Here is a 25,853-nt window from a genome sequence, read left to right on the forward strand (position 1 = left end):
TACCCCCAGCTCACCCATCTCCCACCCATCTCTTCCTCTCCAAAGGAGCTCCTGACACTTGGTACATGAGGCTTCACATCATGGAGCTTCACACAGCTTGCCTTGTGGATTTCTCCCTGCCTTGTCGGTGAGTGTGTCTGAGCATGAAAATACGTGCATGTGTTCATTCAGTGTTTACTCAACAGATGTTTATGAAACATTGCCAGAGGCATGGCATTTTACTAGTCCTAAGGGAACAGAGACAGATGAATCATGAAGGAGTTTATAAGCTAAAATTAAATAGCTAACATTTATTGGGCATTTACTAGGTGCTGGTTAAAGTGTGCTTTCTAAATGTTTTTCACTTAATCCTCACTATGACCCCATGGAGTCGGGGTTTTCATCCCCATTCATAGCTGAGAAAGAGAAGTCCTTGCCCAGTTAGCACACCTTGGAGGTGGGGTTGCTAGGCTGTGACTTAAGCGGTCTGACTCCAGGTCCTTGCTGCAACAAGAGCTCAACTTTGACCCCAGCATGTAGTGTGACTCAGGGCTTATTTTCCTGACCCTACTGTGTATCCTGTGTTCAGTAGCCTTCCTGGAAATGTAAAGGGGTTCTTGGAAAGTTTGGGCAAAGAGGACTAGTTACTCTCACACACATCGCTTTGAAGAGTCAACACTGCTGCATTTCTTTTGGAAAGCAATCTGGCAGAGTATATCAAGATACTTTAAAACTTTCAACCTAATTATAGCCCGTCTGGGAATTTACTCTGAAGAAAGAACCAAAAATATGGTAAAAGCTTTATGCCTGGGGATGATCATTAAAATACGATAAAGAGAGGTAGAAATTTTACTTACACTGCGTTCAGATGTGCAGAGGAAACTTATCTCTCCTTTTCTTTTTCCTGTAATTAACCTAATCTTTCCCAGGAGTGCTCATCCTATCATTTTCCCCATCCCCCATCCCCTCCACCCAAGGGAAATCTAAATGTATTCTCATCTGATTAGTTTAGCTCAACTTCTTGGGGGTAACTTCTCACATTCTTGCCCCTCCCCCTGGTCCATAACCAAGATGGCATCTGGGTTTGTGTGTGGAGGGGTGTAAATGTGACCTCATGGCCATTGGAGGACTGGAGTCTTGGAAGTACACACGTACACACACACAGGTCTTTGGTCTCTCCTCTGCCTCCCCTGGCCTCTGGGGTGATGACCCCTTTTTCTGCATTTTCTTCTGTCATTTGATGTGGATGTTTGGGGGAGTTGAATTTATGGTGGGCTCTTTGTGCATGGCTAGAGCCTGGTGGCTGACTCAGTCCCACCTCAGGTCAGGCTGGAGCTGAGGAACATCTGAGGTCTGGTTGTGGTTCTCATTCAGTCCTCGGTCTGGGTGGCTCCGTGCCATACTCTTTGCTGCTTACTGGAGGGAGTGATGGAAGAACAGGAGAGTCCTACAGAACATACCCACAAGAAGAAAACTAAAATAGCAGCTTATACCAAGCAGGGTGAAAACACTAAGGCTTCAGTAACACATGAGAAGAACAGGGCAAAATTTTACCAAAGCTAAGTATTGAAAGTGGAGAAAAAGTGAACTTGCTCTTGAGGATGAAAATAAAGGGATCCTCAAATATATTTGGTAGCTGATCAACCTAGTTGTATATCTGTATATCTCTTAAGTGAATTGTAAATGCAATAAAAACATTTGAAAAACTGGAAAAAAGAAAGATCGCTCAGCCCTGTCTGAGAATCAGCCTCTGGAAGCTGCCCACTCCTAGTTTCAACAACCTCCCTGCCTCCCTGGAGGCAGAAGGAACATCTGCCTTTGCTCTTCACATGAAAGTGCCAACCTAGGCCATCTCTGCCTGACCCTGGGCCATCCCAGGTTATGATCTTGGTACCTGGTGAAGCACCATCCAGTATCAATGGGAAGCCAGGCTGAAGTCCCTTCTGGGGTGAGATTATGGGTGATTTTTCTTTCCAACTTTTGACCTTAATACTTTTATAAATCATTCTTCTTTTAAAGAAGAAGGTGACTTTTAAATTATGGCCTATCAAAGAACGTGGTGTGCATCTCTAATTAGAGGGGGCTCTTCCTGAGGTAACATTGTTTCTAAGTGCGAGAGGTCAAGTGCCTTAGAAGAACTGATTCTTAAAACGTGTCGTTGAGGCCAGGCTGAGCAGGACAGTCATGGGTCATTAAGGAGACATGGTCTATTATCACACATCAATTATCTCAGCCACACCTTCTCCCTTTTTCCTCCCTTGGAGACAGACCCCCTGTCCCTCCAGTAAAGTTAGCAAATGAAGTTCATGTAAGAATATGAAGCACCGAGGACTCATCACCAATGGACTCTGCTCTGCTGCCTTTGCCTGGAGCGCTTGCTTTTTGAAGAGGTGTGATCTTCAGCGTTTTGAGAAAGGGTGTTATAAGGTTGATTGAGAAAGGATGGTTGAGGATGCAGGGCACGGGGCCATTTGGCTAGGGAAATGTTGACTTAGGGTCTGGCCAGCAGAGTGAGTAGTTCCATGTTCAACCTCATTCAGGTCCTGCTGTATAACAGGGCCAGGCAAATATTCATATATTTACCTTCTTATCTGTTATTTAATGGGTCCCTCATTTAAGGACTCCAATGCTAGTTCACAGGTTTAGTCATTTCTTGAATTTAATTCAGAGACAGTGTTGCAAAAGTGTTCCGCAGGAAATGGCTATGAAATGTTTTGCAGACATCAGAAGTACCCCAAGGAGAAAGTTAATGGGTGAGAACATAATAAGCCTTTTTGTGATGACTAAGATGTGGAATATATTTTATCTTAACAGTTTTCAACAAAGCCCCTGGAGACTGTTTTTATGTGGGTAGAAGTTTTTCATTAAAGTAGAAATCTTTTCTTTTTTTAAAATTTGGAACATTTTTGCCTTAAATATTTTCATACCCAAAGGAAACCTCAGGCCAAGCCCTCTCATCTCTTGTGGTTTCCCAAATATATTGGTTAATCTTGGTTGTAGACACATCAGGACAAGCATTACATAAGTCTCCTTTTTATTTTCCATGAGGATTTTCCTTTGGGGGAGAGGTTCTATTAAGTACAAATGTCTTAAAAAGACACAGAGAGGGGACAAAAGTCCTGCTGAATGACCCCAGGGACTTCCTCCTATAGTAACAGATTAAGCAAATCAGAATATGATTCATGGAGTGGTATGTGTATGTGTGTGTGTGTGTGTGTGTGTGTGTGTAGTGTGTTGTGTGTATTGGACACGTAAATGAACATAAATCAGACCAAGGTGGAGGCTTATTAAGGGTACACTTGGTGGTGGGGAGGGTCACTCCATAATGTCCTTAAGCATCATTTCACAGACACATCAGCACTTATGAATTCCCTTACCATTCCCTTTGTAGTGACATCTCTAAGTTTTCCATACACACAGTTCAAGCTTGTTAATTAATTTTTGGTCATAAGAATTTTTCTCAATATTATCAAGTAAAAATTCTTGCATTTAAGAACTTAAATGTATCTGACATGTAAAAGCCAACAGTGAAGGTGCCTGTTCTTTATTATTCCAATAAATAATTGAAATGAGTTTGGAGGAAGAGGGTTCTGGGGTCAACTCCCTGCTCAGTCTCTAGTTAACTGTGATTTTAGGAAATCCCCTTAGGTTTTGCTTTCTTTTACAGGATGATTCTGAGAATTTCTTAATGTAATGTTAAAAAAAAAAAGTGAAAAATCTTTGAGGAAAAAAGTGGTGAGTCAGTTTTAAATAGCAAGAATTATCTGTCACAATTAGTCACCAAGTTTGAATTTGCATTGCATGCAGTGCATTCTGACTGCTTGCATATATGGTGTCCTGTATTTGGAGAGACACTAGTGGCAAAATCAGAGCAAACTGAATTGGAGTTGACACCAGTATCTATGGCTTTAACGTATCTCTTTCTGAGGAAGAGGAGAGGTGCGTGGAGGATGATGTCTTTCCCTTGAACCCCTAGTGATGTGATTCATAAACTATAATGCACAAAAACTCCTCTAGAAAACTTGATAAAATTTATAGTCTCAGGCCTCATACTCCAGAGATTCAAAGCTACTGGTTCTGAGGCATGGCCTGAGAATCAGCCTTCAGATGTCCCTAAGTAATTTTAATGGGTGGTCTGGAGACCACACTTGGACAAACACTGATGAAGGAGTTCATAAATCCTAGGGGTATGGCTGATGTCAGTCCTGGGCCCTCTGGGTGGAAGAAGTGGAGATCTTTCACTTACTTATACTTGGGGTGAAATTGGTCTTCTCACAAACTCTGGGTTCTTCCCACTATCTGCATGTTCAAACCGGAGGAACCATATCTGATACTCCTAGAAAGTACTCACCCAAGCTTTCCTGTCCCCCATCTCTTCCCAACCTAACTAGCACAGTACTGGGCTCATAACTGATATAACCAAATTCTTTGTGATCTCAATTGAATAGCACGATTGAAATAAATTGTCTTGTCACTGATCTCAGAACATGGAGACCACTGTCATAGCTCAGAAACCTAAAGAGAGGATGGATGACATAAACTGAAAAGACCGCAAAAGTTTAGGATTGGTTATATGCTGTAGCTTTAAGATCACAGACAATGACAGCTGTCAGGAGGGTCTCTGTAGAGAATTTGAAAGAGGAATGCTTAAGTAAGTTTTAAGATATATATAGCTGAGTGTAGGGAAATTAGTTTAGGAGAATAATATCTTCAGGAGAATCATATTTCTATTTTGGGAGGATTCTATATCTATATTTATCTGCCTATCATCTACATACCTATCTGTCTATCTATCTAACTATCTATCATCTATTTATCCATATACACATGACTATGTCACACACACACACACATAGAGAAGTGTGAGAAATGTGTTTGACTAGAGGATAAAAACCTGATCTCTGTTTCTGTTTCAAAGATTTGTGGCAGCAGAAACATTTGGGGCAGGCCATTTTTATATTCTTAGTATAAGTGACTAATGAATGTGCTTCTTCTCATTCTTAATATATACATCTCTGATTTTCTTAGAGTGCCAGCTGGCTCGTTAGGAAGGCAGTGGTAATGGAAAAATTCAAGTTCTTTTTTTGCTCACTTAGCTTTTTGGTGGGGGCTGACACATTAATTCATCAAACATTTACTGAATTCAGAGGTAGTTTTTACTTCTCAGGGGGAAACAACAGGCAAAGTTCAGGTCTCTGGAGGGCTTTGACTAGGGGAGAGATACTTCCACACCTGTCTTTGGGGGTCCTGATATAACAAGTCTTGGAAAAATGAAGAGATCTGTGGACTCTGTGTCTATGTGTGTATGCACACACATTTCTCTCTCTGAGCAACCTCAGATATAAGAGCTAGACTACATTTAAAGATTGGCATGAGTAATAACTCAGACTCAGTTCAGAGTGGCTTTCATTTCACTTTACTGCTATATCAGCAAATAACCAGTACAAATGGTGTATACACTATATAATGATATATATAATGATATATAGTAACTAGATATATAGTAACTAGATGGATCATTTCAGTGTCTCTTTAATTCCTTCTGGAGGCTTGCCTGAAGTGAGGTGGTCAATGCGTCTGTATGAGATAAGAAACTGCCAGATTAGAGGAGCCTATAGTTATGGACTAGATGCCTTTTGCACCACAGGGCTTGCAAAGATCTACCTACAACCATTGTCCTCCTCCCCCAGGTGTGTTTCCCTTTTCTATTTCCTGCTGCCCCAGGCAGGTCTGATTGTGGTCCTCCACACTGAATTCTTGAAAGATAGAAATCTCTCTCATTTGTTGCTTTCCCATTGGTCCCTGACTGATTCTCTTACTCGACAAAAGTTGGATCTTCTATGAATGAACATGAATAGTTATGTGATATTGATTGCTTGTTTCTAACGCTATTCTGGATCTTACTAGCTTGAAGGGCAATTAGAAATTTAACCACTGAGCTTGCTGAGGTTGGAATACATATACAGATGTTACAAATACTTTTAGAGAACTGAGGGTGGAGGAAAATGTAATAGTCTGCTCTTGACATCTATTCCAGGGGTATTAGACTCATTCATGCTTCCATTAACATATGTTTTTTAAAGTCAGGTTTTGTGGTAAGTTCTGAAGGTAAATAAGATAAAAAGACCACTCGTGTGGAAGAAAAAATATTAAAATGGGCAATAAATTACAAGCTGCGTGAATACAGAGAAGAAATAACTCACTTTACTGGGGAGATCACAAAGAGATGAGTTTTGAATTGAGGTATATAGGAAGCAGAAGAGCTTTTAAATTAGGAAATGAGAATAGGGCATTTCATACAGAGGGGTCAGCTTGCATTAGAGATGTTGGTGGTAGGTTTTATTTAGTGGAGCAATAATGTAAGCAGGTTGAATCTCTCTCGGTGGAGAAAGTTGCTGTGGGGTTCATCTTTTTTATTCAGATGATATTTTGGGTTGCAATTCATCCTCAATGATTTCCCCTGTAAGAAGAATCCAAGCAACATAAAATTGAGGCTGACAGAGAAAGAAATGGTATAGCGTAAGTAACTGGCATCACATAATTCACCAGTCATCTCCATCTCAAGAGTGAGTTGGGAAAGTATCTTACCTTTGGACCAGGTTAGAAAAGTAGGGAGATGAGTATGGATGTTACGTTTTAATTTTCATTGCACCCAATTAAATAGATCTCTCCTATTGTTGCCAGCACCTGGCATTGAGCATTCAATATGGTGAAGCCATGCAAGTGGTCAAGGGATGATTTACACATGGTAGTTCTTAATGCAGCAAACTGGGACAGAAGCCATTTAATTACAAATAATAAAATTTGTATATTATCTAACTCCAGTAGTAAATGTGGATGACACACTAGATATAGGAGACTGACGGCAGGTAGATCAGTTCAAAAACAAGTGTAATAACTCAACCAGAGATTATGATAATCTGTATTTAAGCAGACATTTTGAAGTAAAATATGTGGGACTCCCCACCCCCACTTTATAGAAGTACCCTTTACAAATAAAAATTGAATATATTTTAGGTGTACAAAATGATGTTTTGATATATGTATTCACTTACCTCTGTATGTGAATATCCAGTTTGCCTAACACCATTTATGGAAAAGAGTACCTTTTCACTGTTGTGGTTCTTGGCACCCTTGTAGAAGATCTACTGATCATAGAGGTGTAGATTTTCTTCTGGGCTCTCTATTATGTTCCATTGGTCTACATGTCTGTTTTTAATGCCAGTACCATATTGTTTTGTTTACTGTAGCTATGTAAGATATTTTGAAATCAGGAAGTGTGATGTCTACAACTTTGTACTTCTTTTTGCTCAGGATTGCTTTGGCTATTTGGGATCTTTTGTGATTCCATAGAATTTTAGGAATTTTTTCCTCTTTCTGTAAAGAATGCCATCAAGTTTTTGATAGGGAGTTCATTGAATCTATAGATCATTTTGTATAGTATGGACATTTTAGGAATATTAATTCTTCTATGCATGAACATGGGATGACATTCCATTTATCTCTGTTTTCTTTAATTTTCTTCATCAATGTTTTATAATTTTCATTGATCAAGTCTTTCATCTCTTTGGTTAAATTTACTCCCAAGTATTTTATTCTTTTTGTTGCTATTGTGAATGAGATTGTTTTTTTAATTTTCTTTTCAATAGCTCATTGTGGAGAAAAGTGCCATTGAATTTGATTTGTAGTATTTTATTGAGGATTTCTACATGTGTTCATTAGAGATATTGGCCTGTAATTTTCTTTCCTTGTGGTATCTTGGGCTTTAGTATCAGAGTGATGCTAGCCTGATAAAATGAGTTTGGAAGAATTTCCTCTTCTATCATTTGGAAGAATTTAAGAAGGAGTGGTACTAATTCTTTGAATGTTTGTTAGATTCATCCATGAAGCCAGCTGATCCTGAACTTTTCTTTATTGGGCAGTTTTTGATTATTGATTCAATCTCCTTATTTGTTGTTGTTATGTTCAGGTTTTCTATTTCTTCTTGATTTAGTTTTGTAAATTGTATGTTTCTAGGAATTTATTTATTTCTTCTAGATGACCCAATTTTATGTTATATAATTGTTCATAATAATTCCTTATGATCCTTATTTCTTTATTGGACATTTATTGTAGTGTCTATTCTTTCATTTCTAACTATGTGACTCTAGTAGGTTGTACTTACAGGGTAGCTGGATTTGGAGATTGATAAAAAGGTTTAGGGAACATTAGATTGTTGAAATCATGGAATATTATGACATTGCTTAAGGCTATTATGTAAAATAAAAATAAAAGGGACTAGTGTTTAAGAGTTAGGCAGAGGAGAATGCTCTAGTAAATGAGACTGAAAAATAGTGGCCAGAAAGTTTGTAGAGAATAAAAATTTCACAGCAGGGAAGCTGGGGTGAGGTGGGAGGGGCAAGGCAGTAAATCCAGTAAGGAATACATTAAATTTTATATTTGTGTGAGTTTGGTATCATACACAAGTGGAATATCTAGTAGATATTTGGAAATGTAGATTTGGAGGTGTTAGACATTGGTGAAATAGGAGGACCAGAAACCAGATTATAATGGATAAGGAGTTGATAAAGTGGAAGCTGTGAGTGTAAGCAATTCTTTCAAGAAATTTTGCTATAAAGTAGATGAGTTTGGGGGAATTTTTTAAAAATTGGAATAGCTTTGGCCATTTCTAAAAGCTGACAAAAATGATAATAAATGAGGGAGAATTTGAAATCAAAAGAAAGGTAGACTAATAAAGAGAATGAGGACCTTGGGAGACAGGAATGTATGAATCCAGAGTAAGTAATTATCTTTAGATTGGATGAGAAATACATCAGACTTGTTAACAGGTGAAAGGAGCAATGTTGGCATGGTTACAGGCATAAATGTGAAAGCAGAAAATCTTGAGGATAATATTTTCTCTGAAGTGAGTAGGACTGTGAGAAGAAGATTTTAAAAAGCCACTGTGGAGAAAGAGAGTAAAATCTGCATGTAGAAATATGGAATTGTTGCCAGACAGCTACCAAGGCCCACGTGACACTGGTTTGCATGATTTTAGAGTGATAAAAGTCTTTGTAGTTGTGCTCAACAGCACTAGTGTAGTTATAAAGATGGTGAACAGCTGGATTGATGTGCATTTGGGCCATGTGGCAAAAGAGTGATTAAATCTAAAGGGTGATTAAGATGGTAAAACATAGATCCCACATGGCATAGGATAAACAGTGAATAGAAGAGGAGTTGATAGATAGAGAGAAAGGGGACATGACCCTGGAGAGGGGTCCGTGATGATATAGGACAGGTGAAGCAGGAGCAACTGAATGACAATTAGGATAGTAAGTGTGGTCATAAACATTTGAGTACAGGTTTATAGATAAAAGAGTTCTGGGTGATGATAGTGTTCAGAATATAGCCTTTTTGACAGGGACTGATATGGAGTGGAGGTAAAGATTGTTAGAGGTGGGAAGGCCCCTAAATAACTAAAAGACTAGAGCGGATGTCACCCTGTATAATGGCTATACTTGGAGTAGGGAAGAAGCTGAAATATTTATTGAATGAAGTGTCATGTCTAGGAAACCAGTAGGTAAGGGAAGACAGCAAGCACTGATGTTGGAGTACCTGAATTGTATGAGCCTCAGAGGAGTGCAAAAAGTGATCTGGGAACAGCACTGGAGAAAAGGAGGATATGGGCTCCACCTTTGGGTCCTGAGGTCTATGGGATGTGGGAGAATGAGCAGCTTCCACCTGAGAGTGTTATAGAGGAAGAAGTAGTATCCTCAGGAGACAACCAGGCTTCAGTTCAGTCAGGAATGTTAACTAAAACTTTTAAAGATATAGGGGGATTTGTTTACCATGGTGGGTTTGTGAGAGATGGATAGAGGCAGCAGGGGTTTGGGTCAGGGAGAAAGCACACAGTAAAGTTAGGATGAAAGCATTGGAGAATAGGTAGCCAGGAGAGATTTAAGTGCCAGGAGCTGACCAAGGACAATAGATAATAGAGAGGTAAGAATAGTGGGGTAAGTTTGCCACAAATTGATCATGATTATTAGGATGGATGTAGCTGTATGAGTGGAGAATTCTGAGTTGTCAGAAGTCAGCCTTTGTCAAAATTGATTGTATTTTAGAAGAAATCCTTGTCCTTATTAGATGGGTGGGCAATATGTTCTGTTTAAAAGGGGTAAATATTAACCATTGTGTTCCAGGGAGAATCTAAGAGAAGAGTCATCTGTCACAGAAGTTCCCAGGGTGTGGTTAGAGACTGGGTCTTTTAATCTCAAGGGTGGAGGTGGAGGAGAACAGAGACCTGGTGGATGGAAGCCTGCTTTCTAAGTTCTATTTAGAGTTACATAATGATGTTAATTGAAGTAGCAGATATTAGCCCAATAATTTATCTGCTCCAGAAACAAATGTAATGATGCTTAATAATACTGTTAATTAAATTGCTTGTTTCAGTGTCTGAATAGCAAAAATAATTGATTTTAAAACATTGGTATCCACCAGTATATGGAAGACATTTTATTACTTTGGTTAGATAAACTTTAGGAAGACAAAATATTTGGCCTTTTGTAGTTAGTAAAGAACCCAAAGACATGCGTTCCTCCAGCATCTTGCTATTTCCTGTGATGAAATGAATGGGTGTGGAAATAAATATTAGAGAAAGATGATGGGGAGAGAAGCAATGGTGATTACTATTGCATTAAAAAAACACAGGCATAACATTTTGAAAATCTAGTGTAGTATATATCTTAATAATTTTTTTCTTCTACACAACAGGTCCACATGACAGTAGACAGAGATTGAAGATGGGAAAACAATCTGAGAAAATATAACTCATTGAGAGCCAATTAAAAGGTCTCAGCTTATGAACTAATCCCTAGCACCACCATCTTTAAGAAACATGAACTGCACACTATAGAGGACATTATTTTCAATGATAAAGATATGGAGTGTATGACAACTTATGGTCTAGTGGGACTTGTATGGTAGCTGGGAGACTGGTTGTGGTCAGGGAAAGTTTCACATGGAATAGCAACTTTAAATAGTAGCAAAACAAGTCTGGTTGTGGAGGGGTTAAAAAGGAGTGCTGCTGATCAGTATGGATAAAGAAATCAGAATGTTCTAGCATGCATGAGGTGAGTGTTCATATGAGAAAAAGAAAACTGGTGAGATCCAGACTGAAGTGGGCAAGTAGTAGCTGCAGTGACAGATATCAAGTAGAGGTGTAGTATAGGGGTAGAAAACTGGGGCTAAGATGAACTGTAGATAAAAGGAAGAGTATGACTGACACAGGGAGGAGTGGCAGGGACACTGATAAAACCTCATCCCTAAGCTATGGAGCACAAGACCTCATTAAGACTGAAGCTAGACCAGAAACACAGAGAAATCTCCCCATTTCCACCATAAGCAACACAGTACCAAGCAACACTGGAGTACTACTGAGGGAAAATAAGATCACAGAGAGAGACTCTCTCTGTCATGCAGGTATTTAGAGACTCCTGAAAGTGGAGAGTGAAGCACTAACACTGAGAAGAAAAACTCCTGCATCCCAGTTCCCACCCTAAGAACCAGGCGACGGTAGCTCACCTCTAGAGGAACGTGAAGCCTGTGGTCTACTGAAGGTAACTACACTGATGACAAAACCCATAATCAGTTTAAATCCCAAGTAAATTCAACCTCCTACACCAACAGCCTGATACAACATGAGGTTTGACCATCCCAGGAGTAAATACTGTTTACTTCAGTTTTACTCTTCTAAACACAATGTCTAACATTCAATTAAAAATTATGAAGCACATAAAATACCAGAATAATAATAACACATTGTCAAGAGACAAAGCAACTGACAGAACTAGATGCAGAGGTGACCTGAAGTTTGAAGCAAAGACAAAGACTGTTTTCATCATGTCCGGCTGCCAAAACAAAACACCACAGACTGCAAGAGTTAAACAACAGAAATGTATTTCTCATAGTTCTGCAGGCTGGGAAGTCCAAGATCAAGGTTCTGGTCAACTTGTTCCTTGGCGAGATTGCGAATGCTCTTCCTGGTTTGTAAATTGCTACCTTCTTTCTGTGCCCTCACATGGCAGGGAGAGAGACAGAGAAAGAGAGACACACACACAGAGAAAGCTCTGGTGATTCTGCCTCTTTTTTCAGCTGTTTTAGATTAGATTAGGGCTGCACCCTATGACCTCGTCTAATCATTACCAGGTCCTCATAGGCCCTATATCCAATAGTCACATTGGAGGTTAGAGCTTCAACATATGAATTTTTTGTGTGGGGGGAGGGCAAAAACATTCAATTTATAACAGAGACTTTAAAATAAGTGCAATTAAAATATTTTCCAAAGAAATTTAATGAAAAAGGTTGACAGCATGTTTGAACCCATGAAGGGATTTCAGTAGAGAAGGAAACTAGAAGAAATTATCAAATGCAAATGCTAGATATATAAAGACTATATCAGAGATGAAGAATTATTTTGACTGTCTCATCAATAGAACTGACAGAGCTGAAGAAACAATCATTGAATTTGAAGATAAATCAATAGACATTATTTAAAGTTAAGCATAAAGAGAATAAAGAATGTATGTGTGTTTGTAGTGGGGAGCCTCCAGATCCCCAAAAGCTGTGGAACAATATCGGACACTCTAAGACATAAGTACTTAGAATCCTAGAAGGAGACAGAAAGAATGTGGGTGAAGAAATAATGGATGAAAATATTCCCCCAGTAATCAACTACATCAAACCAAAGATCCAAGAATCCCAGAGAACACTAAGCACAATAAATTAAAACACCAAACAAACAAACAAACACCTGTTACATCACAGTTAAACTTCTGAAAATCTTGAAGAAAGCCAGAGATACAGGCACATTTTGTGTAGAGGAAACATGAAGAATTAGACCAGACTTCTTTTCAGAAACCATTCAAGCCAAAAGACAAAGGAGGAATATTTTTCAAGTACTAAAACAAAAACCAACTCAAAACTAAATCAGTGAAAATATCTTTAAAAAATGTGAAATAATTACTTTTTAAGACAAACTAAAGCTGAGAGAATTTACGGCCAGAAGTGTTATGCTCAAAGAACTGGTAAAGGAAGTTTTTCAGGAAAAAAAAATGTGATAGGGAAAAACTTGAATAAATACAAAGAAATAAGAAGTGGTAAAAATGATGGCTAACAGCTACAGCTCAGTTCCCCGTCCTGGTGACTGCTCTTAGCTAAAGACAGCCACCTGCTGTGAGGTATCCCATTTCTGGGGCAGCCTGTATCCAATGACTGCTAATGCAGGAGTATAAAAACCTAGACCCCTTCCCCAATTGAAAAAAAGTTTTGCAGGACAATCCCAGCCCTGGGACTTTCTGTGGAATTGTTAGAGACCTTTGCTTTAAGTGAATTAAAGCTCGGTCTCTCTCTCTCTGCCCAGTCTTGCTTCCTTACACCCTCCCCATCAGTTATTGATCCAGAAAGGACTCCCCAGTCAACTTCCTGCTGATAATCTTCATCTCAGAGTCTGCTTCTTAGGGACCTGTGGACACATACTAAAGAACAGATGGTTATTTTGGTGAAGAGGGAGGCTCAATATACTTCCCCCTATAGCTTGTTCATTTAACTCAATGACTTCAGTACATATGTGCTTCTCTTTAAGAAATCCCGGTAGGGCTTCCCTGGTGGTGCAGTGGTTGAGAGTCCGCCTGCCGATGCAGGGGACACGGATTCGTGCCCCGGTCCGGGAGGATCCCCCGTGAGCCATGGCCACTGAGCCTGCGCGTCCAGAGCCTGTGATCCGGAATGGGAAAGGCCACAACAGTGAGAGGCCCGCATACCGCAAAAAAAAGAAATCCCGGTAAGTAATTCTAGACTTCTACACCAGATGAATGGGGATCTGGCAGTTCACATTTAAAAAGCGATCGTAATTCTATAGAAGGAGCTTTTAAAGAGCATTTGACATACAGTTTGATTTAGAATTCCATGAGTATATAACTTTTCAAGAGCACTTCGATTATGTGAAAAAAGATTCACCTTACTAATTCAATAATAGTGATAGAACAATTCATTCAATTTGCATCTTTTGAATGAAGCAGTTGGATTTTCACAATCAGACAATACTTCTTTTCCTCTATGTGCACCTTATCTTGACATGGGGGAGATAAGTGTCTTTGGAAAGGACACAACCCCATAGGCTTAGCAGGAGTAACATTTTTCTTGACAGGGATATTGCCCTTTTAGGATTCTAGGCAAGACAGTTTCAGACTTTGGGGAAGGCTGTCCAGAAACCAACTCAGTCTCAGATGTATACCTGATGTGACCTTGCTGCTGTTCTAATTAGATATGATGGGCTCCAGATTGTCAGTAAGTCCTGCCATAAAAAAGACACATATTGAGACTTGATTCTAACTTACCTTTTGAGAATTCTGTTACTTTTTAGCTTTACTCAAATGATGCTGAGACATGTGTCTCTAATGAAAAAAGGAAGATAATATGACAAGTCATGTTGGAAAGAACTGTGAGAGTTTGGGAGGTCTCAGGGGATGGCCATATTCACAGATCCTTGATCAAAGAATGGCTCTTCTCTTTTGGAGAAGGTCACCAAGAGGGTCCCTCAAATTTGTGTAAGGATAAAAGAGGACACCAGCTGGCCCACCAGGTAACCAATTGAATTGGGACTGTTCTTGCATCCAGCTAGCAGGAACATGCTTCTTCTTCACCAAAGGATTAGGCACATTTCTTTGTAGTTAATACAAATGATGTTCTGAGGGCATTAGAAGGTAAGGAGGCAGAGCATATCTGATAACTATGAGGTGGGTTGATATGATGGTCAGCATGACATAATTCATATATCTAAGTAAGTACTGTTACCTAAGGAAGAATTTATTTATTCCAGCTGCTCAGTGCTGAGCATATAATAAGCCCTCAATAAATGCTTCTTGAATGAATGAGCAAGTGAATATATTTCCTAAAACTTTTTTTGGAAATAACTTTTTAAGATTGCTTCTAAGAAGGTGGGAGCTTTCTCTTATCTGTTTATTTTCCTTTTGCTTTATTTTTATTCTAGAATGAAAACTAAATAGATTTAAAACCTAATATAGTATGTGCTGTGTCTTCAAGGAACTTAACACAATGATTATATTAAGTAACTATTGTCTGCCAGGTGCTGGGCTGGTAGAAAAGGGTATAAAGATGGAAATATGGATGTTTCCTTTCTTAAGATGCAAGATCAACACCCTTAGACCAACAATGGGTAATGGACATCAATGGGTAATTTCACCAAATCAAATTCTGAATCTAAATTCAGAGATATGAGCCAACATGAAGTACAAGTTTAGCATGTGTGTGCACATGTGCGTACACACACATGCACACACACATACCAGTTAAAGATGCCTTCTACTTCTTCCCATGCTACGCCCCCTCATTCCTACCCCTAAGCTTTTTGCATAGTAAGTTTCCAATACACCTTTGTTGATTGGATCTCATGACTAAAATGCTCTTTTTTTTTTTTTAGGCTTTTTATTTTTATTTATTTATTTTTTTTACATCTTTATTGGAGTATAATTGCTTTACAATGGTGTGTTAGTTTCTGCTTTCTCAGATGCAGGGTGGATTAGAGATGTAGTACTGGTGTCTAGAGACATCCCTCTACAGCCAGTGTCCTCACATGCAAAACAAAGATAGTGACAAAAACGGGGAATCTGCATTATTAGCTGAAAAACAATTGCTGCCCTCCTGACTCAGCACCATAGAGCTGTTGTTATAATTGTTTGATAGCTTGGGGAATGGCTTTGTACTGATCCTTTTGCACACCCGCCCACCCAGCATCCCTAGGAACAGTAATTGGCATTATATGAAGAGGGTTCTCCCTTGGCAGAGGGGATTATCTTTCAATAAATCTAAGTTAACTGATTCATATAGTGTTTAAACCAAATCTGTGTGTTCACTCTTACTGAGACAGCAATCACAGGGCAGTCAGTTCAAAAATGCAGTGGGCAATACTTAACACAGAACATTAGGGGGCTGCTTGTCTTCCTTGCTAGCAGAGACTGCCTCCTGCTGAAGAAATTTCCCCAGCTTTCCTTACAGCTTGTGCGTAAGCATGGGACATAATCCTGGCCAATGGGTCCTTAGCAGAAGTCTGCTGATGAGCTTCTAAGAACAGGAAGTGTGAGGAGAAGATTCCCTCATGGCCTTTTGACTCAGGATGGTGCCAGTGTGTGGATGTGATGTATGGAGCAGTGGTTATTGGCAGCCATCTTGAGCCAATGAAGCAATAAGACTGAAGATAAAGGTCTTTATTTATCTGCTATCTGTCTCTGTTTATCTCTCTAATTATCTGTTAACTTGCAGCTGAAAACACTCTAAAATACAGTAAAACATACAAGAGATAGTAGACAGAGCTCTTAAGGTAGTTATAAAGTAAGTGAAAGGTAAAGCACATGTGACTAGAGCTAAGAAAATAAAAGTTGGAAATAGTTGAGTATGAGTGGAATATTAGTAGCCTCAGAGTATCATAAGCTGGGGGTGGTTGGTATAACTGCAATGATCTGAACCAGGCATGTTTAGCCAGCGAATACATCACAGAACATGTGATTTTATTTCTCCTCTGTTCTAGACTTCTAAACGCAGTGATTGCTGTTTAAAAGCCTGTGATTTCCACTCTGGGTGTTTTTCATTAAGACCATTATTCTGTTACCAAGGATGCGAAATGGGGAGCAGAGAGAGCTGGCAGGGGGCAAGATTTGCTGTTAACAAGTAAAATATTTTCAGATGTTCCTTGAGTGTAGACAATGTTCCATTATGTCATAGAATCATACCCCAAGAATCCATTGCTTTCAGACCTTGTAAAGATGATGACTTCCTGCAGTGACACACACAGCCCTAAGGCACAGTCAGCTTTTCCAGGTAGTGATGGGGATTGTTTTCTTTATCAAGGAGCCCCACACACCCCATCTCACCACTGCTTTAAGCGCTTTCATTCACCTGGTTATTTGGAAAATAAAAGGTTCTGCAACTCACTGGAGCCTAGAATGACTGAGCTCTTGAACTGAGGAAGGACTGATTTTTCCTTCACCCAGGCATACCACTCCTATCTTCTAGAGTTGTGGTTTTCATTTGTGGGTCATGAAACCAATTTATTGGGATGAGATCAGTATTTAGAAAAGACAAACAGAATACAATAACATCAATTAGATAAAATAGAGAAGAATATAACTGAATAGACCAGAAAGCATCAGAGAATACAAAAAATATTAAAAGCATGTTCAGAGCATCCAAATAAAAGTTTTAGATGTATTCTCAATAATACATTTTATTTATTTATTTATTTTTTCAATAATACATTTTAACTTTTAACTTTTTGTTTCAGTACATCTGGTTGAGGGTGGCAAACAGTGAAAAAATTAAAAATCTATCTTTCAAAGTTCACACAACTGAAAAAATATCCCATAAATTTAAATAAACATTCAAATGTTCTAAGTTTGTAGTGCTCATCCTTCTGAAGTTATTAGAGCTTGAAATGGCACTAAGACATTTGAGCCAATCTATATTGTTTTCTGAAACTTGTTTCAGTTTGAGTTTGTGTTTGTGTGTTGGTAAAAACATGTATGGGAGCAGCTATTCAAGTATGTTGGGGATTTCTATTCAGTTCCAGCACATGGATCCAATCTAATTTTTCTAATGTCATATTTATGCCATCTGTTAGTATAGGCATTATTAGCCTTTGAGCCAGAATTCCTAAAGAAGTTAGATAGGGGGTCCAAAGAAAATGAGGCACAGAGTCCAAATGAAACTCAAAGCTCTCTGCCTCTCATTTTGACCCTTTTCTTTTTTCTTCAAAGGAAACTATGTTTTTGGAAGAACATCCAGCTGAGGGGGGTCAGCTGAAGGGAGAATAATGGTGTTACCTTCTGAGATGGAAAGTGTTAGAACATGGGCTAGCCAGCTAGAAGGAGAGACCCAAAAATGAAGGTGCCAAGCAAATGGATTCTATTGTGCTTTTTGATCTAAGAGAGCAATTTCTTAGCTAGTTAAGATTTTCGCTTACCAATAAAAGTCTCATCCATCTTACACTCTGCTTTTAAGGTTCACTTCCTCAAGGTCCTTCTGTCCACTTCCATTACAACATCACAAGACACACACACACACACAAACACACAGTTACCTGCCCCAAATCTTGGGTTTTATTTTCCTCAGAATCACATTTGCAAATATGCCAGGAAAAGACCTGAGAGTGGCTTCCCCATACAATTAATGAGACTGCTTCCTAATACCACATCCTACTCCACTGGGATGAAAGACAAAATCAAATGTATGTGAAGAAATTCTATCCTTTCTGATGAAAGCCTCACCCTATCTATCTATCTATCTATCTATCTATCTATCTATCTATCTATCTATCTATCTATCTATTCATCTATCTATCTACCATCTACCTATGATTCAAAAATGGTTTATGAGCAATGGCTCTGAACCAGTCACTCTACTAAACCCTGGAGTTATAAAAAACACACATTATTCTCAATGTCAAGGAGCTTTCTGTTTCATGACTGAGACAGAGAAACATTCCATAGTGGCAGTGCTATGATAGAGCTATATTCAGTCAGTATGGAACACGGAAGATGGCCAGCCAATCCAAAGAGGAAGACAGAGTCTGAAAAAGCTTCCAAGATTTCAGCTAATGAGTACAAGATATCCAACGAGTGGAGAGTAATGGAATAGTAATGGGAGGGGCAGGGATAAGTGTAGAGAAGATTCTCCAAGCTTAAAATAATAACATGTGCAAAGGTACACAGGCATTAGGGAACCTGGCATGCTTTGGGAAAACAGCAAGTAATTCTGATCCACGGGAGTGGAAGGTGAGGCTGGAGAAGTGGGTGGTGCTGAGTTGTGAAAGTCTTGCATTTGCAGTAGGATGAATGAAAATCTTTTCTCCCTGTCTTTGCTGAAGGTGAAGTTGGAACTGTTGGGGGCCAGTTTGAAGGGAATTCACTCTTAGGGCCATTTATAGCTGGCGAGATGACTTATAACTTAAGTAAGGCTCACTCTTAGAATAGGGTTTATTATTTCATAAATGGAAGGTGTAGGAGGAATGCAATTTAACTCAAATCTTTGCACTCAAGGTCCAAGAAATAAAAGAGTAAACAAGGAGGCAGGTGGGCTTAGAGTCATACTAACAGGAAGAATAGCTTTCTTTCATAGGAGACATGTAGTTTATGTTCTCCTTGGTGAGGTGAGCTTGCTTTCTGGGTAAACCATGAGGAACTCAACTGTAGTTCCCACTGGTGAAGGTACCAAAGATGAGTCAGAACCCACTGTTGTGTGCACCACGTGATCACAGACCACCCTGCCCTCCCTGCAATTGCAGGGTAGGTATAGAAGAGAGCTTCTGTTCACAGTGGGCAGAAATTCCTTGACTTTGCAAAATACACACAAACAAAAAGAGAGCTTGAGGGTTGAAATGTCTTCACCCTGTAAGGAGGAATAAATCTTCCTGAGGAGGGGATAGTAAACCAGACAGGGTCACTTAAAAAAGGAGTTGAGAGGAGAAGGAGGTGGGATTGAGGGCAGGGGGAGGGTTGGCAGAGAGGAAGAGTCTATTGAGATCTGAATTCTCTAAGGCCCTATTGTCCTTGCTGTATTGTGTGGTACAAGTGGATGGTCTGGTAAGATGATATTACAGTCTCTCCTTTTTGTAATCTATATTAATCTCAAGAGAATTCCATAACCCTTTAATAAAAGAACTTTATTTTCTTCCATGTATTTGATCTAGGAAAGACCAAGAAATTAGAAAATGCTAAAGAAAGAGACAGTAAGACCGCTTGGTTAATTTTTTTAACAAGGAAAAGAAAGCAGTTTATTAACCCATGTATCCTACATATACGCAGGAGAAACCCAGTGATGAGCAGCTCGAACGGGTGGTCGAGCATCTTAACAGAAAAAAATAAATTTGTGGAGAAGTGACATGACAAAGTAAAAAGGTTTTGGGCTTCCGAGGGCAGCAAACTGTGGGTATGAAAATATATGAGGGAACTAATGAAGTAAAGTTTGTTTGTGCAGGTCCATTTTGGCAAGAACTTTCTGCCTTGTTCATGACCATAAACTTCCCTGGGAGAGGGGACTTAAGCACCACCCAATTCTCCAGCCTCACCTTCCAACCCCATGAATCGGAATTACTTACTGTTTTCCCAAATTATGCCATGTTCCCTAATGCCTCTGTACCTTTGCACATATTTTAAGCTTGGAGAATCTTCTCCACACTTATCCCTGCCCCTCCCATTACTATTCCATTACTCTCCACTCGTTGCATATCTTGTACTTATTAGCTGAAATCTTGGAAGCTTTTTTAGACTCTGTCTTCCTCTGTCTTCCCCATCCCACCCATCTAGGTCACCACAAAGCACTGAGCTGAGCTTCCCGTGCTATAGAGCAGGTTCCCACTAGCTATCTGTTTTACACATGGTAGTGTATTTATGTCAATCTCAATCTCCCAGTTCATCCCACCTGCCCTTCCCCCTCCATATACCACATGTCCATTCTCTATGTCTGCATCTCTATTCCTGCCCTGTGAATAGGTTCATCTCTAACATTTTTCTAGATTCCACATATATGCGTTAATATATGATATTTGTTTTTCTCTTTCGACCTACTTCACTCTGCATGACAGACTCTAGGTCCATCCATGACTCTACAAATGACCCAGTTTCATTCCTTTTTATGGCTGAGTAATATTCCATTGTATATATGTACCACACCTTCTTTATCCATTCGTCTCTTGATGGACATTTAGGTTGCTTCCATGTCCTGGCTATTGTAAATAGTGCTGCAGTGAATATTTAAATTTTGAAGAGAACTTAGTTTGATTCTGCTCATCTTCTGTCCTTTGATTTCACTGAGAACAGACCACCATAAACTTTGCTGACAGTAATATATGCTTTTTTTTGAAGATTACTTTATGATCTATTTTTCTTATTAGTCAATCTGCTATGTGTGAACAAAAGTATAAGTGGTCACCAAGACTAAACCTAGTTTTCATGTCATATTCCTTTCCAATCCATTGACACAGTTCCTGTTCTTCTCCACAGAAACATTTATTCTAAGTTTTAAAGTCTATTTTGTCTAATCTAAGAATTGCTATCCCAGCTATCCCAGCTTTCTTTCTGTTTCCATTTGCGTGGAATATCCTTTCCCATCCCCTCACTTTCAGTCTGTGTGCATCTTTAGATCTGAGGTAAGTCTCTTGAAGGCAGTATATATATATGGGTCTTGTTTTTGTATCCATTCAGCCACTATATGTCTTTTGATTGGACCATTTACATTTGAAGTAATTATTGATAGGTATAACTTATTGCCATTTTGTTAATTGTTTTTGAGATGTTTTGTAGTTTTTTTTGGTCCTGTCTTTTTCTTTTGCTCTGTTACCTTGTGATTTATGACTATCTTTATGTTATATTTGGATTCCTTTATTTTGTGTGTATGTGTATCTATTATAGATTTTTGGTTTGTGGTTACCATGAGGTTTATATGTAAATATATATAAGTTTATATATATGATTATTGTTTTGATGATCTCTTAAGTTTGAAAGACTTCTATAACCCTGTGCTTTTACCTACTCCCCAACCCTACCTTTAATATTTTTGACATAATTTTGACATTTTTGTTTTGTGAGTCTCTTAACTACTTATTGTGGATATAGATGATTTTTACTACTTTTTACTTTTAACCTAACTACTAGTTTTTTTTTTCTATTGAAGTGTACTTGATTTATAATATTATATTAGTTTCAGGTATATAATATAGTGATTCAATATTTTTATAGATTATACTCCATTTAAAGTTATTACCAAATAATGGCTATATTTCCCTGTGCTGTACAATATATTCTTGTTGCTTATTTATTTGATACATATTAGTTTTGTGTCTCTTAATACCTTACCCCTATCTTGCCTCTCCCCTCCTCCCTCTTCTCACTGGTAACTGCTAATTTGTTCTCAGTATCTATGAGTCTGTTTCTGTTTTGTTATATTCATTTGCTTGTTTTATTTATTAGGTACCACATATAAATGATAACATAGTATATTAATTTTTCTCTGTCTCACATTGCACTAAGCACAATACCCTCTAGATCCATCCACATTGTTGCAAATGATAGGATTTCATTCTTTTTTTGTGGCTAAGTAATATTCCATTGTGTGTGTGTGTGTGTGTGTGTATATATATATATATATATATATATATTTGTAGACATTTGATGATAACCATTTTGACAGGTATGAAGTGATATCTCATTGTGGTTTTGATGATCAGTGATGTTGACCACTTTTTCATGGCCCTATTGACCATGTGTATATCTTCTTAGAAAAATGTCTATTCAGGTCTTCTGTCCATTTTTAAAACCAGGTTGTTTGGAGTTTTTTTTTTTTTTTTGATATTGAGTTGTATGAGCTGTTTATATATTTTAGATGTTAACTCCTTATTGGTCACATCATTTGCAAATATTTACTCCTGTTCAGTAGGTTGTATTTTCATTTTGTTGATGGTTTCCTTCACTGGCAAAAGCTTTTAAATTTAATTAGGTCCCATTTTTTAAAATTTTGTTTCTTTTGCCTTAGGAGACAGATCCAAAAAAATATTGCTACAATTTATATCTAAGTGTTCTGCCTATGTTCTCTTCTAGGAGTTTTATGGTTTTAGTCTTTAATGGTTTTTTGGTCTTACACTTAGGTCGTTAATCCATTTTGAATTTATTTTTGTATATAAGTGTAAGAACATGTTCTAATTTTATTATTTTACATGTAGCTGTCCAGTTTTCCCAACAGCACTTGTTGAAGAGACTGTCTTTCCTCCATTTCTCAAAGATTAATTGACCATAAGTTCGTGGGTTTATTTCTGGGCTCTGTATTCTGCTCCATTAAAGTATATGTCTGTTTTTGTGTCAGTACCATGCTGTTTTGATTACTGTAGCTTTGCAATTTAGTCTAAATTCAGGGGAGCATGTTACCTCTAGCTTTGTTTTTTTATTTCTCAAGATTGTTTTGGAAATTTGGAGTCTTTTCTGGTTTCATGTATTATAGGATTATAGACAATGGTGTGCTATTGAAAGATTGTAAGTAGGGTGTGAAATGAACATATTTATATTTTAGGAAGGTAGCTGAGTTGTCTGAAGTTTAGAAGATGACTTGAATGAAATAAAGGCCAAAGACAGGGAAACGTTTCAGGAAGCTTTTTTGATATGTAGACATAAAGTAATGATGGTCTGCATTAAGGAAGACAGTGGTACGAGGTTTGGAAAAACATTAAGGGACTTCAGTGATTGATTGGTTATGTTAAGTAGAGGGCAGTTAAGAAAGGCTCTTTTGTGTCTGACCTTGTGGGCTAGTTACTTGTGGGGTATTATTGATTGACATAAACATATAGGAAGAGGAATAAGCCTGTGGGGAGAGCACAGAATGTTCTAGTTTTGGGTAGAAGTTAAAGTGGCCGCTGAAGGGGAGATATCCAGTAGGTAGTCAGCCACATAGGTATAAATGGAGTTCAGGAAAGGAGAAGGCCAAGAAATACAGATTGGGACTTATCAGCATATAGAAACTAATTTGAAACGAGAGGAATGGATAAGTTTGACCAGAGAATGGGTAGCATGAAAGGGAAGATAAAGAGTACTGAAAATCACAAATATTTAAAAGATGGCCAGAGGAAATGAGTCCAGTGCAGGGGTCAGAGATGCAAGATCAGAAAAGATATAAGGAAAAGCAAGAACGAAGGTATCACAGAAATCAAATGTGAATTTCTAAGATTTCCAAGAAAGGAGTGATGGAGGTGTTAAAGGTCATAAGTAGTTAAGTAAGGTGGCACAAGAAGAGAGCACCAGATTTGGCAATGAGGGGCTTTTGTGGATGATCTTAACAAGAACATTTCAGAAGAGGGATGAGGAAAAAGCTCAGATATAGGTGAATAAAGAGGAAATAGTAAGTGAGACCATAGACACAGGAATTTCTACACACATAAAACTTTCCTAAGTGCCAATTAACCTAGAGTAAACTGAATTCCTTCCTCCCCCTTCCCTTCTTCCCTCCCTTCATGTCATCCTTTTAGTTTTCCTTTCTTCCTTCCCTTCCATCCTCCCTTCCTCCATCCTCCTCTTTCTCCCTTCTTTCTATCCGTAAATGCATATTGAACATGCACTATGGTCCATGTAGCAAAGAAGACACAGGATACAAAGATGAAACCAACACAGCCAGTCTCCTGCAGACCATTGTCTAGTAAGTGAAGTGAGATAAAAATAATACAATGGAAAAGGGATTTGCCATATATAAGGTAGAGATAAAGAATAATGTAGATATTTAGTTTTCAGTCTGTGTAGGAAGAGTGGGGAGGAAAGTAAGATGTAGTGGAGAAAGTAGCATTGGAGGTGGGTGAAGTCATGAGGATTGGGGCATAAGGTGTTCTAGGCTTAGAAAATAGAATAATCAAAGGGTCAAGGGAGAAATGCTGGTGTTTATACTAGCAACTGTGAATAGGAAGCAGGAACTAGCGCATGAAGCGGAAAAGTGGAGCTTAGTTAGAAAAGAAGGATGGGAGGAATTGCACACAGGACAATGAATTTGGTCCACAAGGGAGAGACTGTGGGGAGTTCTGAGCAAGAGAGAGGTGATTAGAGCTGTGTTTCAAGAGCATGTTTATGGTAGAAAAGGGTCATAAATGGTTTAAAACCTCAGGCCCAGACACAGAAGGCTAAGAAATAAAAGACTTGTTCCTCAAATTGTGCTAATCAAACTGCGGCTGTTTAATCAACATTCATTGGCAATGATGAATAATTGATTTGAACAACAAACTAGTGACCTGGTGAGATTGTTTCTTCCTTTTACCTGCTCTTTCTGGCATCTGTTGTCTTCTTGAAAGAAAATAATAAAATCTCATTCTCTCCAGTGTCATATTGCTGCAGTGCATCAAATAAAAATAACCTTGGTTGATTCAATTTTTGAGTTCATTTATTGAACTAAAGAAGACACAGGATACAAAGATGAAACAAAGATTGATTTCTGAGCACCTGTTTGACACCAGAAGTCTTAAATCTATTATGACTTTGGAGGTTGACTTTTTAATAGGCCGCTTACATGCTGTCTAAAAATGATTGTGATTTAGATCATAGGTACCAAAATGAACAACTGACTGACAGTTCTTTTGGAAGATAGTCTAATGATGAGTGTCCCATCTCACAATGAAAATAGTATGTGGGCATCTGGAGCCTGTTGACTCATTCTCAAAACTCTAATTCTTAAGCCTCCCAATATGTGGGATATGAGTCAGACTCAGGCTAGTGTGGAAGAGAGGGCCCTTTTTGGGCATTGGGCATGGAAGGCGCATTTTCCCTGACATTCTGTGTATGTTTCGTAAGAAATATTGATATGTATTTGATACATGGTTTGGTCTCCTAGGACAATGCTCTCAGCACAGTATCAGGGTCTCCTTGGGAGTGGAGTCTTGACTTTGAAGTAGATTGCTAAAAATTCACCTTGATTATTGATTTGTCCTTTATTGAAGTGAAGACATTTTTCTTTCTATTATGGCGATATAGTTTTCTTTCTTTTTTTCAGCAACAATCTGGAATAGACATGGGGTTTGCCCCACAAATACTTTTCTCCTTCTGAATTGATCAGTAAATGGAAATGGTTCGAGAAGCCTGGATGCAGAAGCCTGGATGTAGGGTGGCCGACCTAACAGAAGAAGAGTCAGAATTTGCCACTATCTTTGATAAAGTGCCTCAATACTTTCAAAATTTAATACATTTTTCAAGTTGCTTAGGCACAGACCATTAGATGTGTATCAGAATCCCCTGAGAGGCTTCTAAAACACATATCCTTGTAAGCAGCTCTGGCCCAAAAAGGTCTGTGTTGGACTCAATATTTTGTAT

Source organism: Phocoena sinus, chromosome 1 (assembly GCF_008692025.1).
Source record: "Phocoena sinus isolate mPhoSin1 chromosome 1, mPhoSin1.pri, whole genome shotgun sequence".
Lineage (NCBI taxonomy): Eukaryota > Metazoa > Chordata > Mammalia > Artiodactyla > Phocoenidae > Phocoena > Phocoena sinus.